At 43.2% G+C, this 27,130-nt stretch overlaps 1 long non-coding RNA gene across 1 annotated transcript in view; it reads right to left on the bottom strand.

The window, feature by feature from the left end:
* Positions 1 to 1,014: 1,014 nt before the first annotated feature.
* Positions 1,015 to 27,130, bottom strand: part of LOC129482547 (uncharacterized) — a 42,652-nt gene continuing 16,536 nt past the window's right edge. Inside the window, exons 2-6 of the long non-coding RNA XR_010120739.1 lie at positions 26,253 to 26,459; positions 25,514 to 25,599; positions 24,527 to 24,669; positions 6,020 to 6,083; positions 1,015 to 3,357 (exon numbers count right to left, since the gene is read on the bottom strand). This is a non-coding gene — a long non-coding RNA (uncharacterized lncRNA). The remainder of the gene's footprint in view (positions 3,358 to 6,019; positions 6,084 to 24,526; positions 24,670 to 25,513; positions 25,600 to 26,252; positions 26,460 to 27,130) is intronic.

Below are 27,130 nucleotides of genomic sequence, written 5' to 3'. Positions count from 1 at the left end.
ATCTTTACATTAAAGGACCTTATGAAGCTGCAGAGTTTAATCTTTTTCCAACTATATTTGCCCCCTTTTCTTTCTGTGGTAAATGAAAATGGCCAAGAATTCACCATTTAGTATCTTTGTATTAATAGTGTAGTTGTTTTTCAAACCCATTATTTTAAGCTGTCATTTAAGATAAAGATAGTCTTGGTGAAATCAATATGTCAGGGTTAAAGTGAGTATAATGCTTTTCTCCTGCACATTTTGGTAATTACCATACAGCCACCCCCATCTGTGGCGTTACTTTCTTTTCTTTTCTCTTTTTTAGACAGTCTTGCTCCGTCACCCAGGCTGGAGTGCAGTGGCGCGATCTCGGCTCACTGCAAGCTCTGACTCCTGGGTTCACGCCATTCTCCTGCCTCAGCCTCCCAAGTAGCTGGGACTACAGGTGCCTGCCACCACGCCCAGCTAATTTTTATATTTTTAGTAGAGCTGGGGTTTCACCATGTTGGCCAGGCTGGTCTCAAACTCCTGACCTCAGATGATCCACCCAGCTCAGCCTCCCAAAGTGCTGGGATTACAGGCGTGAGCCACCGCACCCGTCCTGTGGTGTTCGTTTCTGCGGCTTCAGTTATCTGTGGTCAACCACAGTCAGAAAATTAGGCGAAGACAATAAGATGTTTTGTGACAGAGACCACGTTCACATAACTTTCATTACAGTATATGGTTATGGTTATCCTATTTTCTTGTTAGTAACTGCTGTTAATTTCTTACTGTGCCTAATTTATAAATTAAATTTTATCATAGGTATGTATATATCAGAGAAAAAACATATGTAGGGTTCACTACTACCCAAGGTTTCAAGCATCTACTGTGGGTCTTGGAACATATCCCTGTGGATAAGAAGGCAATACATTACAAAATAGACTTCTGTTGTATTTTTCAAACATCATAATGCTCAAGAAATTACCATCCACTTGGAATTAGAATTTTCTGTAGTCCCAGCCATACTTCAGCATGCCCCTGTGCCCTGGTCAACCTTGTTGGTTCTCTGGCTTCTGTGTGACCATATTAAACCCCCACCAGCATCCTCATTGCCAAGCCCCAGGTGGTGTCTGGAGAGGGACGTGGGCTTAGTCACTTAAAAACACAGTGCCTCAAATCCTTTGTGGAAAAGACAAGTTCATGCTATTCAATTAGATTCAGAATTTCCAAATATACAGAAGCTCAGAGCTTGTCTATGGCATCAGGTTCCAAATTTTTTTTTTTTTTTTTTTTTGAAAGTTTAGTTCAAGTAGAAAAGGTAAGAGTATTTGTTCCAGAGACAGGTCTGGGGGACTTTGGTGTCTGGCGTTAAAGAGAAATTGTGAAGGAGTCATTTTGAAAATGCTGTTGGTATGTACTGGGGCCTCAGCCAAAGAGACTTGGGCTCAGGAGGCAGTGGGTCAGCCAGGGAGATGGGGGCTCATCCGCGTGTCTATGACTGGGGGAGACGGGGACCCTGCCATCAGGAGGGAGCAGGAGTGGCAGCAGTGGGGGCCAGCAGTAGGTGTTTGTTCCAGGTTCCCTGAGCTCTCCTGAGATTCTTCCAGACTCTTGGAAATAAGTGGGCAGAGGAGAGCCAAAGCCAACTAGCTGAGGCCAACCCACAGCTGAAATTCATCTTTCACATCGATGTGACCCCATTGAACTGCAGGCTGAGATTCAGTCCATTCACCTGAAACATGTGAGACCCCCTTGTGGTCTAAATTAAGATTCTTCAAATTTATATGTTGAAGCCCAACCACCGTACCTCAGACTGTGATCTTATTTGGAGAGGGCCTTTAAAGAGGTAATTGAGTTAAAATGAGGCCATGAGGGTGAACCTTAATCCATTCTGACTGGTGTCCTTATAAGAAGATGAAGTTACGTTACAGACACAGTCAGAGGGGTGAGTGTCTGAGGCACAGGGAAAAGACAGCCGTCTACGAGCCGAAGAGAGAGGCCGCAGGAGAAGCCAGCCCTGCCCACCTTGATCTTAGACTTCCAGCCTCCAGAACTGTGAGGAAATGCATGTCTGTGTTTAAGCCCCCCAGGCTGTGATTCTTTGTTGTGGCAGCCCCAGCCACTAAGACAGGCATCTGTCAGGTGCTGTCCCCTCTGCCAGACACAGGTGGCACAGTCATGAGAAAGCTTCTCTTAGCTGGAAGGAGCTCGTTCTCAGGAAGGGAATTAGGTAAATAGATAGTAAGGGCCACACAGGGAGGGATCCCAGCTTTGGACAATCATGGGAGACTTCCTAGAGTTGGTGGCACCTCAGGTAAAATCAGATGAGGGGATTGAGGCCCACCCCAGCGACTTGCCCAGCCTCACACAAATAGCTGTTTGAACTGAGACTAGGAACTCAACGTCCTGAGGCTGCTTTCATTAACCTCAAGCTTACTTTGTCCATTCTTCTTTGGAAATGGCAGGAAATGGAGAATGGCGTCCTGTGTTTTGGTGTCTGCAGTGGAAGGGGGTGTAGACCCCTCTGGCTGGCTTGATTCAAAGTATCGGTTCTGTCACTGGTATGTGCTGTCCTCTGTTGCTATGAAAATTTATGGCTAAAACCATCTTGCTTTGAAAGGTTAATTTTTTTTTTTTTTTTTTTTTTTGAGATGGAATTTGGCTCTTGTTGTCCAGGCTGGAGTGCAATGGCACGATCTCGGCTCACCGCAACCTCTGCCTCCTGGGTTCCAGCGATTCTCCTGCCTCAGCCTCCAGAGCAGCTGGGATTACAGGCATGAGCCACCACGCCCAACAACTCTTTAATACCATGATTCCTGGGACACTAGTCTTCCCTAAAACTGCTTTTACTTGGGGCATGGGCAGGGCATGGGCTGAGAAGGAACATCCCCCGGGTCTTGCAGTCACAGTTTCCCATGGGATGTTTTACCGCTGTGTTAAGGCACTGCAGCAAGAATAAGCGTGCTGGGTCCTGATTCTGAAAACCTCTCTTTAAGGCACTCAGGCCTTGCAGTTCTGTTTTCTCTACACTCTCTGTGGTGCCTCTAGTACAGTGATTAAAAATAGTGGCCCCACAAACACGACCTCACCTTCAAATCCAACTCTGCCCTCTGCCGACTGACCTCGAGCACACTGCTCACCTTATCCAAACTCGGGTGTCCCCATGTTCATGGAGTGATTATAGTACTACCTGCCAAGACACTGTCTCAAGGACAGCCAAGAACACAAGAAGCACTTGAAAATGTCAGCTAAGTTTATTTTCCACAGGATCAAACCTCACTCCTCCCACATAGGAGATGCCATCTTGTTTTAAAGGCTTTATGACAAACAGGCATTCCTTTGAAGTTTAACAAATTCCTCCTGCCACCATGACAATGACGTCTAGCAACACATTCTCTGGTGAGAAAAAGGAAAGTTTAGAAAGACATTGTCAGTTATCTCTTCCTAAGTGATATTTCCCAGGACCCAAATACCAAAAAGCACACCTCAGAAACACAAGGCCTAGGCCGGGCGCAGTGGCTCACGCCTGTAATCCCAACACTTTGAGAGGCTGAGGTGGGCAGATCACCTGAGGTCAGGAGTTCGAGACCAGCCTGGACAACACGGACAAACCCCATCTCTACTAAAAATACAAAAATTAGCCAGGCATTGTGGTACATCCCTGTAATCCCAGCTACTTGGGAGGCCGAGGCAGGGGAATCACTTAAACCCAGGAGGCGGAGGTTGCTGTGAGCCAAGATTGTGCCATTGCACTCCAGCCTGGGCAACAGAGCGAGACTATGTCTCAAAATAATATAAATAAATAAATAAATAAATAAATAAATAAATAGAAAGAAATACAGGGGCTTTGGCAGTGGGTCCAGGAGGCATCTGGTGAGGTCATTAGGGAGGAGTCATTACACATGGAAAGCGGCAGAGACCATTTACCGAGTAAGTATTTGTTGAATGCTTTTAGGACATGAGATGAGAAGGGAGAGAAACACTCATGATGTGGAGCTGGAGGTGCGTGGGCAGCTGGTGAACTAGTAATGGAACATTGATGCAAGCCGGGTGGGATGAGTGTGGTGGGATGGCCTGCGAGAGGGGAGCAGAGGGGACAGGACTGGGCAAGTACCCAGAGGCAGCCGCCTGGTGCACCTTGAGAGGTATGCGTGAGAGGAACACCAGAGAGGGCCAGGGTGGGCAGGGCGGCGGTGGGCAGGAGGAGTGAGGGTGGGAGATGGCACTGTCTGGGATGGGAGATGGGGGTCTTCGGGATTCCCTAGTGCTTTCCCTAAGAGCGGGAGGGGCGACTGAAGGCTCTGGGCCAGAGAGTGGTATAATTCAGTTGTCTTTAGATTCTGGAAAAAGAGCTGGGAGCTACAGCATATTCTTTCTACTTCTGCCCTAAACTTTGTTGAGTCCTATATGCTGGGAGGCTGACCAGGTGTGGCAGTGGGAGCTGGATCTCCCTCCAGTCTTAAGGTGAGATGTAGGATGTGATTTATAGGTCAGATATGAGACGGAAAATGGCAGCCGACAGGACGTGGCTGATGAGGGAATAACCTGATCAAAGCCTGGGACAGAAGGACTAGGAAGAAGAAATGTTGAAAGAGGGTTTCAAGGCATTTTCCAGGAGAGTATGATCTAAAGTATCTTCTCTATCACCCCAGGTGAATGTTTGCTAGTCCTGCAGAGCCCTTCAGTCACTCAGTCGGTGCAGACGGGTGGCAGAAACCACTGGAGTCATGTGAATGGGGACACTTTCCTATGAACAGTGGTTACACCGGCAAAGGCACCCGCCCCTAAAAAGTCAAAGAGGGCTATCAGGTGTAACAGGCAACCATGGCAAGTGGCTGCCAGCCCTGGGGCAGTGAGGAAAGGGCTGAGATTTTCCATTGTTTATTTCAAGAGAACCTGTCATTGCTGAAGCATTTTTAATGGCAGATACTTTAGAGCCCTTGTCAGATAATTCCAACATCTGATACTTGGGTCTTGGCAGCAGCTGATCATGGTTCTCATGCTGGTGGTGATCTCTGCACTCTTGGAAGGATAGTGAGTTTTCAGTTGTTTGGTGGACGTTCTGCCTGTCATGTTAGGTGGCCTGGGTCCCCTGTGACTCTTTTGCTTTAGAACTCTTTAGGTTTGGCATGTGGGTCCATGCAGGCTGTGGTTCTACTGGCATCTAATTTCCAGAGTCGCTGCTGTGTTGTTTTCTCCTGCTTGGTTTATCTAGGGTCCTTGTGGCTCTCAGGATCCCTCCTGATGCAGTCTGAGGGGCAGATGGAGTTTCCCCAGGCTGTGCCCTGAGTGTCTCCCAGTGGGGCCCAAGGCTCAGGCTGTCTGAAGAAGAGGCTTGAATCCCCTGCAGGTGCCCACCAACTAGATATTTCTGGGTGGGGAGGAGGGGCTGTCAGTACACAAGGAGGGGAGCCACCCTGGGGCCACTTATGCGGACAGGGCTTCAGGTCCCTCCTCCGTCAGGTGGTGTCAGGCTGGCCTGGTATTGCCAGAGGGCCCTGTTCCATCAGAGCGGGAGCAAGCCTAGCTGGCCGCCATGGGTGCTGGGCTGGGGTCACCTTCTGTTGGTCTTGGGGCCATAAAGCACCCTGTTGCTGTGCCTTCCTTCTCCCCCTGGGGTCCCCAAACCAGCCCGCCTTCCTCTGAACACCTTTCGGAGTTCTGGTTGCCTCTGAGCCCAGTTTCTGGTCATGCTTTGAGCAGCAGGGAGGGGCCTGCCCATCTAATTGGGACCAGTAGTGAGAGCGGATTTCTGTGTCCCTGAGGAGAAGGATGCAGTGTGAGGGGAAGGTGGGCTGTCTGGAAATGCTTGTGGAATGAAGGAAGTGTTCAGGTACTGGAGAGATACAGGTGCAGCTTGTGGATAGAGGCTGCCTAACTTAGGGAACTACTTCGCTGTAGGTGTGTTTGGGGGAAGTGAGTTTCCTGGATACCGATGGGGACAGACACAATCAGCCTCCTGTGGTCTCGCAGGATTTGGCTCAGTGGCTACAACACATCATTGCACACTTGAATACTGCAAGACTTGAATGCCTTTAGCCCAAGACCCTTTTATTACCTTTCCTTTATGCATCCTATAATATGAAATATTGTCTCCACCAAATTATTCCTTCCCAGCATTTCTGGAGAAAGAAATGTAATGAAACATTATTCAGTAAAAGCCCACAGTAAACAAGAACACACAGTGCTAACTTAGTCCTGGTGTTCATCAGTTATTATTGCTCTGTTTTAAGAAAGACAAAGGTGGCCCCTGATATGCAAGAGCTGGCCCGGTGCCCACAGCTGGGCCTTGGTCTCTCCTGATGAACATAAAGAGTTCACTGAACATGAACGGTCAGGGAAGCCACTTGGTGAGTGTGATGGATTAAGACAAGAACAAGACTGGCTGGGTGCGGCGGCTCACATCTGTAATCCCAGTACTTTGGGAGGCCGAGGCGGGTGGATCACAAGGTCAGGAGATCGAGACCATCCTGCCTAACACGGTGAAACCCCATCTCTACTAAAATTACAAAAAAATTAGCTGGGTGTGGTGGTGGGCGCCTGTAGTCCCAGCTACTCGGGAGGCTGAGGCAGGAGAATGGCATGAACCTGGGAGGCGGAGCTTGCAGTGAGCTGAGATCATGCCACTGCACTCCAGCCTGGGCGACAGAGTGAGACTGTCTCAAAAAAAAGAACAAGACCACTATGTCATTAGCTCTGAACACAGACAAGGCAAGAACATGGTTCAAACCATAAAAATGACTTCATATCCCCCTCTCCCAGCTCATGCTAGTGAGTGCTGCTGCTTTATAGTTAAAAGCCTGCTGCCTGGCTCTGGTCTGTCTTCTTCCAGATAAGATTAACCCATGCGTCGCATAGCATCCCCTTCTTCCAAACACCACCAAATCTAGAGCAAAGCCCCACTTCCCTGAATGCTCTCCCCAGATCACCCAACATGCCCCAGTTCTGTAATGAGTCCTGGCAAACCCCCTCTGCCTGAGACACCCCACAGTTCCTGCTGGGGTGTCCCTCTAACAAATAGTAAATCCAACTCGTTCAACTACAGGCCTGATCCTGAGGTCTTTGGCTGGAGGACATTTTCACTTATAGGATTCAGGTGCTAATTTCCAGAGCTCTTTTGAAATTGGTAAAATAGTTTACATTTTCCACCTTACCTGGCCACCAGGCTCCTGATGGCATAACGTCAGGATTAAACCCCAGGATTTAAAGTCTATGATTCTGGAACACTCAGGATTTTAACTTTCCAGCTCAGAACATCCTTGCGTTTTTTGTGGTGTCTGGTTAAGACTAGCAGTGACTTCATGAAGGTGGAAATCATGCATTCTTCATTCATTAATCTGATGATTTCACTAGTGACAAATGAAAACTACCCAGGCCTTTCAACTTCCCTTCCCAGCTCTCCTGCTGTTTGACCAAAAGACACACACTCTACTGATTTTCAATGACTATTTATCTGCATTGAAAGAACATTTTTCAGAAAACAAAAAGAGACATTATAAGGGGTATTTACCACTCGTATGTTCATAGAACGGCCCCAAAATTGTTAACTTCACATGCATATTAGCATAAAACAAAATAATAAATAAATAGGTAAAATTTACTCTAAATTTCTGGTTACAGAGTTTTAACAAAATGGCACTGAAAGGGGCTTCCAAGCCAGAAAGCCTTGGCACATCAGGTGAGCCTTTGACACACACTGCCTGAGCAGCCTACGGGCTGTCCCATCTAGAACTGGTGCTGGAGTTAGGGAAGCTTCAGGAAGAGACTGTGGGATCTGCACAGCTGTTCTGTTTTTCCTTCCTGAGAGTGTGAGGCTGGGAGGAGACATCATCTGAGCATGCACTTTCTTTCTTTCTTTTTGAGACAGTCTCACTCTGTCACCCAGGCTGGAGTATAGTGGCACGATCTTGGCTCACTGCAACCTCCGCCTCCCAAGTTCAAATGATTCTCCTGCCTCAGCCTCCCGAGTAGCTGGGATTTCAGGTGCCCACCACCACACCCAGCAAATTTTTTGTACTTTTAGTACAGATGGGGTTTCACCATGTTGGCCAGGCTGGTCTCAAACTCCTGACCTCAGGTGATCCGCCCACCTCAGTCTCCCAAAGGCGTGAGCCACCACGCCCAGCCTGATTGTGCACTTTCTACCAGTGCAAGATCCGGCCCTCCTGGACTTCATGGCTGTGGTCTGCGCTCTTTGTATATGACAAATTTGAAGGCCTTTAGCCTAAGACCCTATTATTACCTTTCCTTTATGCATCCTATAATTTGAAATATCATCTCCACCAAATTATTGTGTAATTATATAATTGCCACTTTAACTACTTCACACGTCAATAAATTTAAAAAGCCTTTAAGTGTGTATTTTTGATATGATAAAATTGTGATAGGGTTCTGGAAACTATGTTCTTCAGATTTGGTGGAGGGGCTTGGGAAAAGGTAGGGCAATAGGTATTTTTAAAAAAGAAAGAAACTAAAAAACTTAAGTTGCTTATTTGAAATTCAAAATTGTCACTGTGTATCCAGTGTTATCTGCCCACCTGAGAGGAAGTAGAGTGGGAAGGTCATCACAAAAGAACCTGAAAAGCTGGGCAGGGGAAAGGGTGTTCTACATTAAGGAAGGCTTGCTCTGTAATAGGATCCAAAGTGTGTGATTCCTGACTGCCCTGCAAGTGGCTTGGAGGCCTTGGGCATCTCTCTTGGAAAATAGAAACTTCATGGATGGCTAAAAGAGACATGGATAACAGTGTACATGGCAGAAGATCCTCTGCTGATGGGTTCTAGAGAGTCGCTGATTCCTTAGGAAGATCTAGTTACAGGCAAGAGCCTTGAATAATCATGAGTCTGGGCCAGTCAATGGAGCCAAATGCCCCGCCTGGGAAAGGTGGCTCTCTCTAATCCAGGTGGTGTTCTGGAAGAAAAGGGAAATAAAAGGCCTGTGTCCTGCTCCTCCACCCGGAGGACTCTGCTCAGCCATTGCATCTTCTGGAGGGCTCTCCTGGAAGCCTACTGCAGCTGCAGGCCTGCAGCACCCGTTGTGGATAAGGGAAGATGGAGGTTGACAGAGGGGCCTGCCTCCTCTTATTTTCCCTGCCCTGGCCTGAGTCCTGTGGTTCGTGGCTGTGCCGTCTGTGGTGGGAGCTTGCCAAGTCCAGCAGTGTCGCCGTGTGGATGAGAAATTACACACTCGTCCTATTCTTAGCCCAGGGGCCTCTGTGCATTGAACTGGTTGTATCAGCTTCATTTTTACTGCAAAACCACCCTTTACAATAGGTCAGAAGTATGATTCTGGCAGACAAAGTGAGGACAAGAGGACAAATGGGGCCAAAAGGAAGCAAGGTTGGGACAGTGGGTGGAGTGACTTCTAGGGATTGGGAGGAAAGTCCCTACCCTTCCCTCCATGGGTCTCCTGACCTGGGCAGGCCCTGGGAGGACAGGGCTGCTCGAGCCACCCTGAGAACCTCCCAGGCTGAGAGGATTCCAGGTTGCCCACTCTGGAGATACTGAGACCAGCTCTGGGGAACACGGTGCCAGCTTGAGTGCACCCTGGGCCTGCAGCATGGAGAAGAATTTAGCATCCCAAACCCCCACCCCTGAGATGCTTCAGGTGGGGCAAAGTGGCTGGAGCAGCCTAAACTTTAGGTTGTCAGACTGATACAGAGCTGCACAAGGCCAGGCACTGAGTGAGTGCCCTGTAAGTGCTGGTGGGGGAAACATGTGAGTTCAAACTACCCTTGAAGTTTCAGATACTTGTCATCTGTAAATTATGAAAATGTGCTCCTTACTTTCTTAGCAGTAGTGTTGCTTTTACATATACCTGCATTCCTTTACTATGGCTACTGTAAAAGTTACCACGAACTCGGTGGCTTCAAACAGTGGGAATCTATTCCCTCATAGTTGTGGTAGTCAGAAGTCTAAACTGAGTCTTATGGGGACAAAACCGAGGAGTCTGCAGGGCAGGGCTGGTTCTACCTGAGGCTCTAAGGGAGAATCACTTCCTTCCCTTTTCAGCTTCCAGAGCCGCCTGCGTTCCGTGGCTCCTGGCCCCTTCCTTGCATCACATCACCTTTCCCCTGACTGTGTCATCATACTGCCCTTTCCCCACGGGCATCAAGTCCCCTGTGCCTTTCTCTTATATGAAAATTTATTATTACATTTAGGGCCCCCCTGGATGGCCCAAGATAATCTCCCCAACTCAAAGTTCTTAACTTAATCACATCTGCAGAATCCCTTTTGCCCTCCAAGTTAACATATCACAGGTTCCAGGGACCAGATGGTGGATGTCCTGGGGGGCCGCCATTCAGTGAACCACACTGCCCTTTTCTCAGATTGAACTGGTGGCCTTGTCTGTCCCTCTTCCCTGACAGGTAAAGGGATTCAGGGTCTCTGCTCTTCACAACATCATCCATAGAGAGTCTCTCTCATATACATCTAAGGTGATCTTCAGAATAACCCACAAACCAGGGATCATTTACAAATGGGAAATTGGGAAGAAAACTAACATTTACAGATTTAAAGAATTCAAATTTTAGTTAAACACTGCTATATACAGCCCCATTATTGCTTCATTTGACCCTCCTGCCCTCTGGGAAGTATCTGTTTTTACTCCTATTTTGAAAGTAGAAAACCTGAAATAGTGAGGTCATGTAATTGATCTAAGACTGCAGGTCTTGGAAATTAGAAAACCTGAAATTAGTGAGGTCATGTAATTGATCTAAGACTGCAGAGTCAGAAGTAAAGGTATTGAAGTTTAAAGCAGACCTGTGATTTCCAACCCTTAGCTCTTCCCTGTCCCATTTTGCCCTGTCCATCACTCCCTCTGCACAGTCCTGCAGTGGTTTGAGAATGGTGGCTGGTGCTGCAGGAGACCCATGGGTGTGCCTTTGGGGTGTGCACTGACAGTTTTCTTTGAATGCTTCTAGAACTACACAATATCAGGGCAGAAAGGCATCTCAGAGAAAACCTACCCCAAATAACTTCTCAAACTACAATGCACAGAACTATCTGGCTGCTTATAAAAAAACAAAAGTCTGTAAGCCCCCTTCCCAGAAATTTTAATTTAATAGGTCTGCAGTGAGGCCCAGGCATCATTTTTTTTTTTTTTTTTGTGACACGGAATCTTGCTCCATCACCCAGGCTGGAGTACAGTGGTGCGATCTCAGCTCACTGAAACCTCCGCCTCTAGGTTCAAGTGATTCTCCCACCTCAGCCCCCCAGTAGCTGGGACTACAGGTGCATGCCACCATGTCCAGCTAACTTTTTGTATTTTTAATACAGATGGGGTTTCACTGTGTTAGCCAGGATGGTCTCGATCTCCTGACCTGGTGATTCACCCTCCCAAAGTGCTGGGATTACAGGTGTGAGTTACCTGCCTGGCGCATCTACATTTTTAACATGCCCCAAAGCTAGATTTGAAACAATTTAACAGGAAAGAAAGGGTGAGAGGGGTGCATTCATTCTTTCTCACACTGCTGTAAAGATACTACCTGAGACTGGGTAATTTATAAACAAAAGGGGTTTAATTGACTCACAGTTCCACATGGCTGGGGAGGCCTCAGGAAACTTAAAATTCTGCAGAAAGCAAAGGGGAAGTAAGCACCTTCTTCACAAGGCAGCAGGAGAGAGAGAGCACAGGGGAAACTGCCACTTTTAAAATCAGATCTCATGAGAACTCACTCACTATCACAAGAACAGCACTGGAAGTGATCCAATCACCTCTCTCCCTCGACACGTGGGGATTACAATTCGAGATGAGATTTGGGTGGGGACACAGAGTCAAACCATATCAAGGGGTAATACATTTTCTCTAGAATGTAGCATTGGCCTTTCGTTTTGAAGAACATGTTTGTGTGTTATGGAAGTTAATCATGGTGGACCACATCATTGGAAAACAGCAAATACTGCTTTCTGGTTTTTTGGCCGATTAGGTCAGGTGAAGAAGTTTGGTAATCTGGCTCTGATTTGTGTGAGAGAAACAAGTGAAAGGTGGATTTCATATTGTGAGATGAAACCTCTGAAGAGGACTAGAGTCTAACTTGTGCATCAGCTGGAAAGTAAGACTGAGGGGTCATGGGACTTGCACATTACGATCCATGTAACTGCACTTGCCAGAATGTAGGATCAACCTGCTGCGGAAGAATATCCTAAATCAGAGAGTAGACAGGAACCAGAGGCCGTAAACTCACCACAGACGTTAGTGCAGACTTGAGGTTATTTGCTGCTTGGAACACAGAGACATGATGCATTGAAACTAAATCTGGGCTAGGGGAGAGCATGTCCATACCAGGTGCCCAGACATCTGGTTGGCTTTGGCTGATTTGTCCTGCAGGCACCTGCCTTGTCTGGATTTGCACACTTTCCAAGTTGCCTGTTACCCTGTGCATTTCCCAAGCTGCCTTCCCTGGCTCTGATGTACGATGAACCTGCTTGAGTGGCGTATTTATCACAGTGCAATCAAGAGGCATGAGCCATGATTCATGACATATCATAAATGAGAATATGCGTATCATCACACTGAGATCTGACTTAGCAGTTCATTTGGCCTTACTATAAGCTGATTTCTTGAAAGAGCTCAGATTCCTGGCTCAGAATGCCTTTGCTAGAAGAGTGTGTCCTCAGTGGAAGGGAAGCAATAGTTACAATTTTTTCTCAGTGGACCAGTTCTCAATTGAAGGCAGAATTTTAACCAGTGTTCAGCATCTTCCATTAGAATCCCCAGCTCTCCATTTTTCAGTGTGAAAAAATCCAGGCCAGGGTTTCTGCAGACAGTAATTTTTGATGGCGGGGTCAGCAAATTGGGCTAAGTCTATGTACTATGATCTCCATAAAAGGGAATTACTGAATTTTCTGTCCACTTAGCAGCATCTTTTGTTAATGATGGGCAAGAAGCTTGTATTATTTATGGAGCACTTTGACATCTCAGCAGTTTATGGAGTATATATGAAGAATGGGAGCACTTTATCTTCTAATAAAATGTTGCATAACAACTTTAGTATTGAATTTTTTTAAAGAAGGAATCATGGATTATCCTGCAGCCAAGTATTAACAGAAAGGACATACTGTGATCTCACATTCAAACTACTTCAAAGATAAGGAGATTTATTTTACCCATTACAATTTTCTCCCAGAGCAAATAACCATTTTTATTAAAATGCTGTAAGTTCATCCAGGTAGGATTTGGGTGAAGATAATTTGGGACAAGCCACTGTGTACTGGTAATGAAAACAGAAATGAATTCAAGCTTCTAATGGAAAAGTGACAAGCAAATAAATTAATCTCCAGGTTATTCAATTTTAGAAAATGATATAAGATGTAAGATATAACTAAAAACTGAAAAGGAAAGTTAAAACAGTCTCCAGGTTTCCATATGGATGATTAGTAATTAAAATGATCCTGGAGGGGAGTCCAGGACACATCTGAATATCGAGCTTTGCCCACAACCTTTCTGATTGCTGTTTCTTATATGTTTACTGCAGCTCTTCTTTCTCCATTTCTGCGTAAGTGTGGACAAAATTCACATGTGCCTATTACTAGTATAAAGGCACACACGGCCAGGCGCGGTGGCTCACGCCTGTAATCTCAGCACTTTCAGAGGCTGAGGAGGGTGGATCACGAGGTCAGGAGATCGAGGCCATCCTGGCTAACACAGTGAAACCCTGTCTCTACTAAAAAAAAAAAAAATTAGCTGGGCGTGGTGGGGGGTGCCTGTAGTCCTAGCTACTCAGGAGGCTGAGGCAGGAGAGTGGCATGAACCCGGGAGGCAGAGCTTGCAGTGAGCCGAGATCCCACCACTGCACTCCAGCCTGGGTGACACAGTGAGACTCCTTCTCAAAAAACATAAATAAATAAAATAAAATAATAAAGGGCACACACTGTGCTTGCTGCCTGAGACGGGCCAGGGGGTATCTTCGTTTTGTCTGTTACTTAAATTATCAACTCCACCTAACTACAGGAAACACAGAAAGTGTGTGTTGCAGTCCAGACACTGTGAGCAGCATGAAATTCTATCTCAGTGTCTAGGAAATGGGGTAGGGAAGGGCCAGTCCAGGGCACAGGTAAGGATAGACTTTTGCCTCAGAGCTCTCCCACCCTTCTTTTTCTCCTTATGAGTTGCTCTTCTACCCTAGGATTTCCAGACACTCATGCTATTCTTTAGTCCTAAAAATTCCTCCTCAAAGTCTTGCTTTTCTCAAAATGCCTTATGCCCCATAGTTACCATGTGAGCTTCCTCTCACTTCCTTGGTCCCGCTTCCCTCCTGTGGGCAGCTTAGTCAGTGTGCCCTTCCCTCCACATGCCCAGAGGGCTGGCTCCTGCAGGCAGGCAGCACCTTCGCAATGACCTCCAAAAGAGACTTGAGACAAGTGCATAAAAGGGAGGAGGAAGCAGTGCTCCTGTAGGTCTCCTGGCTCTTGCTCCAGCAGGATGGTGCAGGAAGACACATGAGGTCTTTTTTCTTAACTCAGATGTTCAGACCAGAACTCTTGTCTGGAGCCAATGAGCTGAGCCCCTGGGAAGCCAGGACTGATCCTGGTTTTAAGGCAGTTAATGCTCCCTATTCTTGCCTCTAGGTGCTTTTGAAATCCTCCCTACCCAGATAGGCACAAAAATAGATTATGTGTCTGGCTGCAAAGAGAAGCTATGCACATTCCTAAAAGCAAAAATGATACAAGCCATATTTCCTTCCATAAAACAAAGAAACTAAAAATAATGAAAGGATAGCAAAAAAGAAAATAATTTATCAATAGATGCAGTTTTCAATAGATTAGATAGAAATAGCAACAGAGAGAATCAGTGAGGTAGACATTAGCACTGAGAAATCACTTAGATTACAGCAGATATATAAAAAATGGCGACTGTAAATGATCATTTAGGAGGAATTAATGATAGAATGCACAATCTGTAAGAGTTCTAGGAGAGAAAGAATGGAGAGAAGGAAGTATTTTGAGCTAACAGCTGAAAATTTTCCATAATTGAAAAATGTAATCAAATCAAAGAAAAAAGAACCTAAAGAAAGTAGAAGCAATATAATAAGATTTAAACAAAATGATTTAGCAGCTAACTAAAATTCACAGATTTCATCACTAAAATAAAGACAGTTCTTTGCAATGAAAAGAGCAGATATTTAAAAATATTTTGTAATATAATGTAAATACAAGTATAATTTTAAAAGAAAGTTGGTATAAATATATAAATATATTTAAAATATAAGAAGATATTTAAAATATATTAGTGTATTTCAATGTTTAGATTAAATGGACAATTTTTGAGAAAACTATAAATTATCATTTTTAACTTCATAAGAAACAAAATTCAAACAGTCAAAAGCATCTAAACCAAATTTAAAAGAAGATAAAAAGAAAAAATCTATCCATAATAATGAAACCAAGTTCAGGGATTTTCTTGAGTTAATAAATTTTATGAAACTTTAGCTCATAGATTAGATTATCCCTGTGCAATACAGACTTCGCTGTAGCATAAAACAATATGGGAAGCCTGCCACCTTATTCTGTGAGGCTAGTATAAAACTAACACCACAACTAGACAAAACTGACACAAAACTAAATGAGATCAGCCAATCTCACTAACACAGAGAGGTATAGAAATTAAACCCAAAAAAACTTAGCAAATTTCACAGAATAATGACTTTTAAAAATGTGTGTGTCTTGTAAAATCAAGACTTAGATATGCAAACATGATTCAACAGTTTCAAAATCTATTAATTCAGTTCTGTATGTCTTCAGATTAAAAGAGGAAAACAAGATCATCTCAATCAATATCAAGAAAGCATTTGCTAAAATCAACATCCTGATTATATTTCTGATAAAAATGTAAACAAAGCAAAACAGTGAAGTTAGAAATAAAAGAAAACTTTCTTAACTTTGTATAAGAGAGATCTAGAAAACTGGAGCAAACATCATGGCTAATGGCAAAATATAAATATTCATGTTAAAATTATACTCAAGAAAAGGACACCTACTAGCACCACTTTTATGCAACAGTGAATAAGAAATCTTAGCAATAAATACAGAAAAACTGTACAGACAGCATGAAGAAAAGACAAAACTGCCATTTAAAAAGTTTTATCTGATAATCTACCCCAAAATTTCACAAAATTAACTGATAAACTATATTAACTAGTAAGGTGGTCTGATATAAACATTTAAAAATGCTTACTAACAATAACCAATTAGAAAACATGATAGAAAGAAACAAATGCCATTACCAATTGTTTAAATGCACACAACATCCCAAGGAAGAACTTTTATTATCTAAATGGAACCTCTTCTAGCATTACAGAGACCCCAATATCTAACAACTCCCTTGGCAATGAGAGGTTCCAGGTGGTTCCAGGCAGGTGTGGAGGCTCTGGGTGCACAGGTGAGCAGCGACTCTAGCATCTTTTATACATTGCTTCCAAGGCCATTGTGGAGTTGCAATCCTGGTTAGCCAGAGAGGAGGAAAGCATGGAAGAGTGTGTATGGAAGGTTGTTATGGGGTGGCCTGGAAGTGGCATTCATGTTCCACTGGTAAGCCCTCAATCGCATGGCCACAAGTAAATTATCAACTCCACCTAACTACAGGAAACATTGAAATTGTGTGTTGCAGTTTGCACAAGTAATTGCAAGAGGGGCTTGGAAACAAAGGGGGAATAGATTTTTAACAGTCAGGCATCTCTGTCATAATCTCCCCAAGGGATGAAAAACTGTCTGCATCCTCCTTCCCATCTATGGAGCTCACTCAAGCCCTTCCCCTGGAGATAGACCCCGAGTCTCAACTGGCTCAAAGTCTGGGATCTTTGGGTGTTGGCCTGTCTTCTCCAACCTGGTGGATATGGATCCTCATCATGCAGCTGCTGTGAATGACCTGCCCTGGCGGAGAAGGCCTAAGAGTAACCCCGGTAAAACCTACCATTCAGAAGGAGTTGTCCAGCAGGAAATACCAGGACACACACAGCAATCACCTGTCCCTACCTATAGGGTACCAGGACCAGCTAGCTGGGCCAGAATCTTGGAAGAAGGGCTTTGATTAGACATTGAATCTGAGCTCCAGGAGAATCTGCTTTGCCCACATTTCTCAGTTACATCTGGATCCTCCCTTTGGGGAGACGTTTTCTCTCCATTTTCCTTCATGACACTATTTGAAGTGAGCATTAGAGAATATGGCAGGCATGGGGAGGGCTATATGGTTTTTGTAGCAGTTTTCCTGCTGTTGTCAATTTAGGAGCCCAAAGCTTTTTGTACATCTTCAGGTTTTCTTAGGTTTATGCATTCTTTGGTAATACGATTTCCTCAAAAACTTAGTAGGATGCTTATCCATTGTCTAGTAGTGAATTTTACATGCCAACAAGCGTACACATACTTGTAAAACCTATTCATTGTTTATCTGAAATTTATATTTAATGAGATGTACTATATTTTTTTATTTGGCAGATTTGCCAACCCTAAAGTTATCATGGAGAGCCTGTCCAAATGTCTGACCCTGTGTGGCTGGGGCCCTTCTCTAGACTGAATCTTCATGTCCACCCCAAATTAATATGTTGAAACCTAATTCCCAACTGGGATGGTATTAGGAAGTGGGGCCTTTGAGAAGTGATTAAGTCATGAAGCTGGAGCCCTCATTTTATGATTATTGCCCTTAGAAAAAGACAGCCCAGAGACCCCTTCCTGCTTCCACCATGTGAGGTTATGGGGAAAAGGCCATCTATGAATCAGCAATCAGGCCCTCACCAGACACTGAATATGTGGGCACACTGATTTTGGACTTCGCCTACAGAACTGTGAGAAGCAAATTTCTGTTGTTGATAAGGCACTCAGTTTGTGATATTTTTGTGATAGCAGCCTGATTGGACTAAGGCAGGCCTCCCTGTTTCCAGCTCTTCTTTAGTGTAGTGCCCATTGCCCAACCACTACATTAGGCCATGTATTTCAGGGCCCATCTATGGCATCACACCTTCTTAAGATCACTGGTTTGATACTGATTAGGGTAGAACGAGCTGTGGTAACAGACTCAAACATGTAACAACTCCATCCAAGAGCAGTTCATGTTTCACTCATCTAACAGCCCAGGGCAGCAGTCCAGAGAGGGTGGTTGGGACTCTGCTCCACTGCATCATTCAGGGATGCAGGGGTTCTGTCACCTTCCACAGATTTCTCCCAAGATCACCCTGGGAGCTGTCATCCAAGGCAGGAAGGAAAGAGAGCTTAGACAAAGTGTGGGATGGTTTTAAGGTCCTGGCTTGGAAGTAACATCCATCCCTTCTGCTCAAATTCCACTAGCTATGACCTCAGTCATATGACCCCAACTAATTGCAAGGGAAGCTGGAAGGGAATCTAACTGCTTGCACAAAGAAAAGGTTGATTAAATTTTGAAGAGTTGCCAGCAAATTCTACCATAAACCTGAAAAAGAGTATACAAGCCTGATGTGAATAAAATTGTAAACTTTGTTGAAGAATGTTAAAAAAAATAAGTAAGAGGAGACATACCCTATACCTACACTGAAAGATACAGTCATGGAAAATGTAAATTATCTCCAGGTTAATCTATACATCTCATGAAAAACTGGATCCCTTCCTTACCCCTTATACAAAAATTAATTCAAGATGGATTAAAGACTTAAATGTTAGACCCAAAGCCATAAAAACCCTAGAATAAAACCTACGCAATACCATTCAGGACATAGGCATGGACAAGGACTTCATGACTAAAACACCAAAAGCAATGGCAACAAAAGCCAAAATTGACAAATGGGATCTAATTAAACTAAACAGCTTCTGCACAGCAAAAGAAACTACCATCAGAGTGAACAGGCAACCTACAGAATAGGAGAAAATGTTTTCAGTCTACTCATCTGACAAAGGGCTAATATCCAAAATCTACAATGAACTCAAGCAAATTTACAAGAAAAAAACAAACAACCCCATCAAAAAGTAGGCAAAGGATATGAACAGACACTTCTCAAAAGAAGACATTTATGCAGCCAAAAGACACATGAAAAAATGCTCATCATCACTGGCCATCAGAGAAATGCAAATCAAAACCACAATGAGATACCATCTCACACCAGTTAGAATGGCGATCATTAAAAAGTCAGGAAACAACAGGTGCTGGAGAGGATGTGGAGAAATAGGAACACTTTTACACTGTTGGTGGGACTGTAAACTAGTTCAACCATTGTGGAAGTCAGTGTGGTGATTCCTCAGGGATCTAGAACTAGAAATACCATTTGACCCAGCCATCCCATTACTGGGTATATACCCAAAGGATTATAAATCATGCTGCTATAAAGACACATGCACACGTATGTTTATTGCGGCACTATTCACAAAGCAAAGACTTGGAACCAACCCAAATGTCCAACAATGATAGACTGGATTAAGAAAATCTGGCACATATACACCGTGGGATACTATGCAGCTATAAAAAATGATGAGTTCATGTCCTTTGTAGGGACATGGACGAAGGTGGAAACTATCATTCTCAGCAAACTATCACAAGGACAAAAAACCAAACACCACATGTTCTCACTCATAGGTGGGAATTGAACAATGAGAACACATGGACACAGGAAGGGGAACATCACACACCGGGGCCTGTTGTGGGGTAGGGGGAGTGGGGAAGGATAGCATTTGGAGATATACCTAATATTAAATGACGAGTTACTGGGTGCAGCACACCAACATGGCACATGTATACATATGTAACAAACCTGCACATTGTGCACATGTACTCTAAAACTTAAAGTATAATAAAAAAATAAAAATAATAAAATAATAAACCCCCCCCAAAAAAAAGAAAATTTTCAATTTAACTGAAAGTTTTACGAACTTGATAAAAGGTTTTCAAAATTCATATGGCAGATGTTTTGGTCAGTTTTGTGCTGCTATAACTGAATATCTGAGACTAGGTAATTAATACAGAACAGAAATTTATCTCTGACCGTTCTACAGCCTAAGTCCAACTGAGGTGCTGGCTGGCTTAACTATCAGGTAACGGCTGTTCTCTGCTTCCAAGGTGGTGCCTTGGATGCTGCATCTTCCAGAAGGGACAAATGCTGTGTCCTCACATGGCAGAAGAAAAGTGTATTAGTCGGTTTCCATGCTGCTGACAAAGGCATATCCGAGACTGGGCAATTTACAAAATAAAGAGGTTTACTCGACTTACGGTTTCACATGGCTGGGGAGGCCTCACAATTATGGCAGAAGGTGAAATGCATGTCTCACACGGCAGCAGACTAGAAGAGGCTTTTGCAGGGAGACTCCCATTTTTAAAACCATCAGATCTCGTGAGACTTAGTCACTATCACGAGAACAGCACGGAAAAGATCTGCCTCCATGATTCAATTACCTCCCACCGGTTCCCTCTCACAGTATATGGGAATTCAAGATGAGATTCAGGTGGGGACACAGCCAAACCATATCAGGAAGGAAGGGTGAAATGGGGCCAGACTTTCTCCTTCAAGCCCTTTTATAATGATATCAATTTGAAGAAACCTAAACATCTCTCAAAATGCCCCATGTCCCAACACTGTTGCATTGGGCATTATGTTTCCAACATATGAATTTTGGGGGACACATTCAGACCACAGCAGTGGAGAATGTCTAATTCATTTTTACAAAGAGAACAATAAGATGGCAAATTTACTTGTATTTCATTCCATTTTGTGTTCCCATAAAGGAATACCTAGGGCTGGGTAATTTATAAAGAAAAGCAGTTTCTTTGGCTCATGGTTCTGCAGGCTGTACAAGAAGCATGGTGTCAGCATTTGCTTCTGGTGAGGGCTTCAGGCTGCTTCCACCGCCAGTGGAAGGTGAAGGGGAGCAGGTTTATGTTGTGGTGAGAGAGAGAGCGAGAGAGAGGGTGAGAGAGGGAAAGGGGTCTCAGGCTCTTTTAATCAACCAACTCTCTCATGAACTATTAGAAAAAGGTCTCACTCACTGCCAAGCAGATATCACCAAGCCATTTACGAGGGATCTGCCCTCGTGACCCAAGCACCTTCCACTAGCCCCCACCTCCAACACTGGAGATCAAATTCGGCATGAGATCTGGAGGGGACAAATATCCAACTATACCAGCTTTTTCTTATCACTATAGATCTGTTGTATTTAAAACATTGTAGTATTGTACCAAAGTAGAAAAATAAAGCAGATAAACAGGCTCAAGGTTTTAGAAATACATCCTTACTATTACTCACCCTTAAAAAAGGAAGGAAATCCTGTCACATGCTACAACATGGATAAATCTTGAAGCCACTATGCTAAGTGAAAGAAGCTGGTCATAAAAAGAATGCTGCAGGCTTCTGCCTGGGCACTCAGGCTTTCTCATACATCCTCTGAAATCCAGGCAGAAGCTGCTAAACCTTCACTCTGGTACCCACAGTTAAGCACCTGCAGGCTTAATGACACATGGAAGCTGCCCAAGCTTATGGCTTGCATTCTCTTAAGTAGCAGCTGGAGGTGTACCTGGGCCCCTTTGAGCCATGGCTAGAGCTGGAGCAGTAGGGATGTGGGGAGCAGTGTCCTGAGGCTGCACAGGGCAGTGGGGCCCTGGTCCTGGCCCACAAAACCATTTATCCCTCTTAGACCTCTGAACGTGTAATGAGAGGGGCTGCTGCAAAGGTCTCCAAAATGCCTTTGAGGTCCTTTTCCCTTTGTCTTGGATGTTAGCACCTGGCTCCCTTTTAGTTATGCCAATATCTCTAGCAAGTGGTTCCTCCACAGCTTGCTTGAATTTCTGGCTTGAAACGCTTTTTCTTTTATTGCCACATGGTAGGCTGCAAATTTTCCAAACTTTTACACTCTGCTTCCCGTTTAAATGTAAGTTCCAACTTTAAGTCATTTCTTAGGCTGTCAGAAGCAGCCAGGCCAAATCTGGAATGCTTTGCTGCTTAGAAATTTCTTCTGCCAGATACTCTAGATCATCACTCTCATGTGCAAACTCCCACAAATCACTAGGGCATGGACACAATACAACCAAGCTCTTTGCTAAAGCATAACAAAGATGACCTTTGCTCTTGTTCCCAATAAGAGCCTCATTTCCATCTGAGGTCTCATCAGTCTGGACTTCACTGTCCATATTACTATCAGTGTACTGGTCACAACCATTTAACCAGTCTCTAAGAAGTTCCAAACTTTCTCTCATCTTTCTCTCTTCTTGTAAGCCCTCCAAACTCCTCCAACCTTTGTCCATTATCCAATTCCAAAGCTGCTTCCACATTTTCAAGTATCTTTATTGCAATACCCCACTTCACTTCTGGTACTGCTTTTCTTGCATTGCTATAAAGAAACACCTGGGACTGGGCAATTTATAAAGAAAGGAGGTTTAATTGGCTTATAGTTCTTCAGGTTGTACCGAAAGAATGGTACTGACATCTGCTTGGTTTCTGGTGGGGCCTCAGGAAGTATTTACTCATGGCAGAAGGCAGAGGAGGAGCCAGCATCTCACTTGGCAGAGCAGAAGCAAGGCAGGGTGGAAGGTGCCACACACTTTTAAATGACCAGATCTTGCAAGAACTCTCTATCAAGAGGACAGCACCAAGCCATGATGGATATGACCCAAACACCTCCCATCAGGCCCCACCTCCAACATTGGGGATTACAATTCAACATGAGATTTGGGCAGGGACAAATATTTAAACCATATTAATTGGTTTTATGACCGCTCTTTAGTAAACTTTACTAATATGAACACTTACTATTAATATGTAAAGCATCTAAGCACACACCATTCAGATCCTAAGCTATGAAGGAAAAAATCAGCCCATTGTTTTCCTGCCTTATTCATAACTGCTTCTGTTTCTGACAATTTGAGTATAACTCATCATAGTGTACCATATACCTAAAAGTTACAATTGCATTATGTAATTTCTGAATGAATTGTAAAGTTCCCCTTGCTTTATAGAAACCCTCTTTTCTTTATTTCGAGCATTTTGATTATCAATATCATCACATTTTATGTCCTGAATTTTATCTAAGGTGTGAAAAAAATATGTAATTCTACCACCACTGACTGAAGACTTTAAATATACATTTGAGTTTTACATAAAGATAATGTAAAAATAAAAATAATACTAGAACTGCTAAAAAAAAAAAAAAGAATGCTGCATGATTTTACTTATATGAGATACCTAGAGTAGTCAAACTCATGGAGACAGAAAGTAAACTGGCAGTTTCCAGGCTTTCCAGGCTTTTCACCCTTTTGAGGGTGAAATGATGAGTTATTTTTTAATGGGTACATGGTTCAGTTTTGCAAATTAAAAAAGTTCTAGAGATAGATGTTGGTCACGATTGCACAACAATGTGAATGTACTTAATACTACTAAACGGTACACTTAAAAACAATTAAGATGTAAATTTTTATGTGTTTTTGCTATAAAATTTTTAAAACTCTTTAAAAATTAACATACTCTTCTGTTAATGAGATAGTAGCTTATGAGAAAGATAATGGTGTTTAAAGTCAATAGTAAATGAATAGCTCATTCAATAAATAATTTGGAGATAATTAGATATCTATAGGAAAAATTTTTTCTTACATTATAAAAAATGTTCAGATATAAAACAGAACTGTAAACTTATTAGGAGAAAACATTATGGAGTGTTTTCATAATATTGCAGTGGTATAAATGTCAGATAAAAGTTAAGATTGTAAATTTAGTAAAAGAAAATATACAGAGTGGTTTCATTACATTGAAGTGAAGTACAAGTATTTCTAAGCAATGTGCAAAAATCAAAAGTCCTACGTAAATCTAATGAAACATTTGTCTTCATAAAAACCTAAAATCTTCTTTAGTGAAAAAACAAAACACTGTAAAGTTAATAGGCAAGTGGTAGATCGGTAGATAATATTTGTAACATATTTAATCAATACGGATGAATATCAATAATATATAAAGAGATCCTAAAATTGATAAGAAAGAAAAACATTTTAATAGAAAAATTTAGACCATGAACATACACTCTCAGAAGAGTCAAACATAGTAAGCATATGAAAATGTGTTAAACTTACTCAAAAATCAAGACATAGTATGTTACAACCATGAGACTTTTTCCTCATCTATTAGACTGGGATTAATTTAGAAGACGCAGGGTAATCAATGTTCTCATTCACCATTTTTGGGAGTCCAAATGTGTAGCCTTTCAGAAAAAGTGGCAGTAATTCTCAAAATTTAAATATGTACATATTTTGATTCATAAACTTTACACCAGGAATCTATCTTAAATATGATGCCCAAGTGTGAAAAGTCATATATACATAAAAATGTTCATTTTAGCCTTGTTGATTTAAGGAGAGATTGGGAAGTTAGATATTCATCAACAGGGGAATGAATAAATAAGTTTTACTATAGCCATACTGCAGAATACTCTGCAGCCATTAAAAAGAGTAAGTTTGGCTTATAGGTACTAACCTTGGAGGATCCCTAAGACATGCAGTTTAACAAAACAATGCATATAGAATGATCAATTGCATAATTGTATAGTAACATAATGGAAAAGATTCATGCTGTGTATTGGTTGGGTATGGCCACAATTCTGTTGTTTAACAAACTCACTGGTCTTGAGAAAAATAACTTACTCTTATGAATCTCTGGGTCATGGAGCAGCTCTACCCTGACACTGAAGCAGTGCTCTGGTATGCTGCACCTGATTCTCAACCTCCTGAGTCAGCAGGCTGGCCAGGATACGTACTTCTCACGGTGGTGGCAGAGGTGCAAGGGCCTGGACAAAAACATTTCAGAACTCTTAAGGTCTTGAAAGGAAGAAAAATATTTTTCCATTGCATTTAAGCAGTAGTGCATTTTAGCTAATTTCTGCAATTACCATTGATGTAGTAGATGGAGAAATCTATTAAGTCCTTAAATTCTAATAACATTGATGCCACAAGCCACATTAACAATGTTAAGATTACTCCTTTGAAATGAACAAGTTAACCAGCTTTGCCCTTGTAGAGCTCACAAAGACCACAGATTTTATCCAGCCAATACCACTCAGTAAAAGCACTGGAGTTTTAAACATAGACAGGTTCCCAACACAGCCACAATCCAGCAGGTGAGGGGTTTGCTGGCTCTCTGGGACACTTCCAGGACAGATGTGTACTGTCCTACAAAACAGCTCATGCAATTCAAAGACATCGAGATGGGGCTGATGTCAAAAGCACACTAAGTACTTAATAATGAGTTTGTATGGTTGTATAGTTAATAATTACTGTTAGGAAATCTACAATGGCTAAAATATACCCCTACATTTATCCAGTAAGTAGTGTTTAGATACCTATCTTTTTGAAGTCTAAAAATACGTATGAACTCTAATATCGTTTGGGCTCCTTCTTCAAAGCTGTTTCCCCTTGACTCTTTTATGAGTAAAAAAATATGCATAAAGTACAGACAATGTGAGCCATTTATGAACATCTGATGTGAGATGTTAGGGTTGACTTGGTATGTCCTTTGTCTTGAATGCAATGCTGAGTGGGAAATGGGATTCCTATAACCCAAGGCGTGCAGTGGTTTTATGATTCAATTATCACCTCAGTTTCAGGGGAAGAAAGGCCTATTGCAGCAAGTACCTTGGGTGCTGTATCTGACCTTCATGGTGGTGGTGACTGCAAGGCTTGCGTCATGTTCAGAGAATCAGACAGCTTCTCCAGTGACACTAAAACAAAGGCAAAACATCTTTGTTTTACTTACAAGCAGCAAGGCAGATAGAGCTGTATAAAATAGATGCAGAATTTAATTGAGTAGGTACAAAATTACAGTGTAAGTTCAATCCTCAGACTCACCAATACATTTGTGTAAAAGTTAGGCTTTGATTGTAGCAGGGGGCTCTCCAAGACTTGGAATTGGGTTATCTGTGTGGATTCAAGAAAAGCTGGGAAATTTACACCCAAAGTCTCTCTGAGCCATCCTTGCTGGAGGAAGCAGCCTCCTCTCCCTGCCTGTAGAATCTTCCCTTATTTGAAGACCTTTCAATAACTTCACATGCTTGAGCTCCCTGGTAAGGTGATATCTAAGACTCTCAGGGCTCACTCCCATCACCTGTTAGTGCATAAGACCCATAATTAGGGTCACAAATGTCAAGTATGTTCCACAGGGAGAAAGGCAAAGTCCAATCCAGAAGGACATGGCTTATAGGAGAGACAGAAAAAAAAGAGAGAGGGAAGAAAAATGATAAAAAGGGCAATACTCACCAATTCAAAGTACCAGAAACATGGGTAAATGTAGTGCATGAATCCTAAGAACATTACACCACAGAGCACAGAGTTCAACACTAAATAAGGCTGACCCCATCCATGTGAGAGCACTTACAGAGATTCTAGCTGAATGTGCTGATCTGGGCACCATGGAGCAGCTCTCACAGTTTGCGTGGATGGTGGAGTGAATTTGAACTTAATGATGGCTCACATCTGAAGAGGCCAGACTCTCCTGCTCTCTGTGATGGACTTGTTCAGGGAAATCTCTGCATCCCAGAGAACATCCTCTTCCACTATACCCAGGACACCATCTTGGTTGAACCTGGTGAGCGAGCACAGCAAGAACCCTAAATGTCTTAATGAGACACATGTGTGGCAAAGAGTGAACAATAAACCCCATGAAATCTTGAGGCCCATGCCTTGGGAAGGTTTCTCCTGGCCCTGTGGTCTGAAGCATGTTTGGGCATTTCTTTCAAAGTGAAAGAGAAGTTGTTATTTCATCTATTACCTACCACTAAAAAATGGGCACGGTGTTGAGAAAATGTCTTTGGAGGCAACAAATACCACATTTGAGAGTGCTGTCCCAACCCATTTATTAAGTAACCAAAAAAGCTCCAAGGTAAGCGTCTGGGGCCATGTGGATACACATAAAAGCATAATTGAAGGCAGGGCATGGTGGCTCACAACTGTAATCCCAGCACTTTGGGAGGCCAAGGCAGGTGGATCACAAGGTCAGGAGTTCAAGACCAGCCTGGCCAATATAGTGAAACCCCATCTCTACTAAAAATACAAAAATTAATCAGGCCTGATGGTGGGTGCCAGTAGTCCCAGCTACTTGGGAGGCTGAGGGAGGAGAATCGCTTGAACACAGGAGGCAGAGGTTGCAGTGAGCTGAGATCTCACCACTGCATTCCAGCTTGGGCAACAGAGTGAGACTCCATCTCAAAATAAATAAATAAATACATACATACATACATAAAAGCATAATTGAAG

This window comes from Symphalangus syndactylus, chromosome 5 (assembly GCF_028878055.3).
Source record: "Symphalangus syndactylus isolate Jambi chromosome 5, NHGRI_mSymSyn1-v2.1_pri, whole genome shotgun sequence".
Lineage (NCBI taxonomy): Eukaryota > Metazoa > Chordata > Mammalia > Primates > Hylobatidae > Symphalangus > Symphalangus syndactylus.
This window is presented reverse-complemented; position numbering and strand designations above follow the sequence as displayed.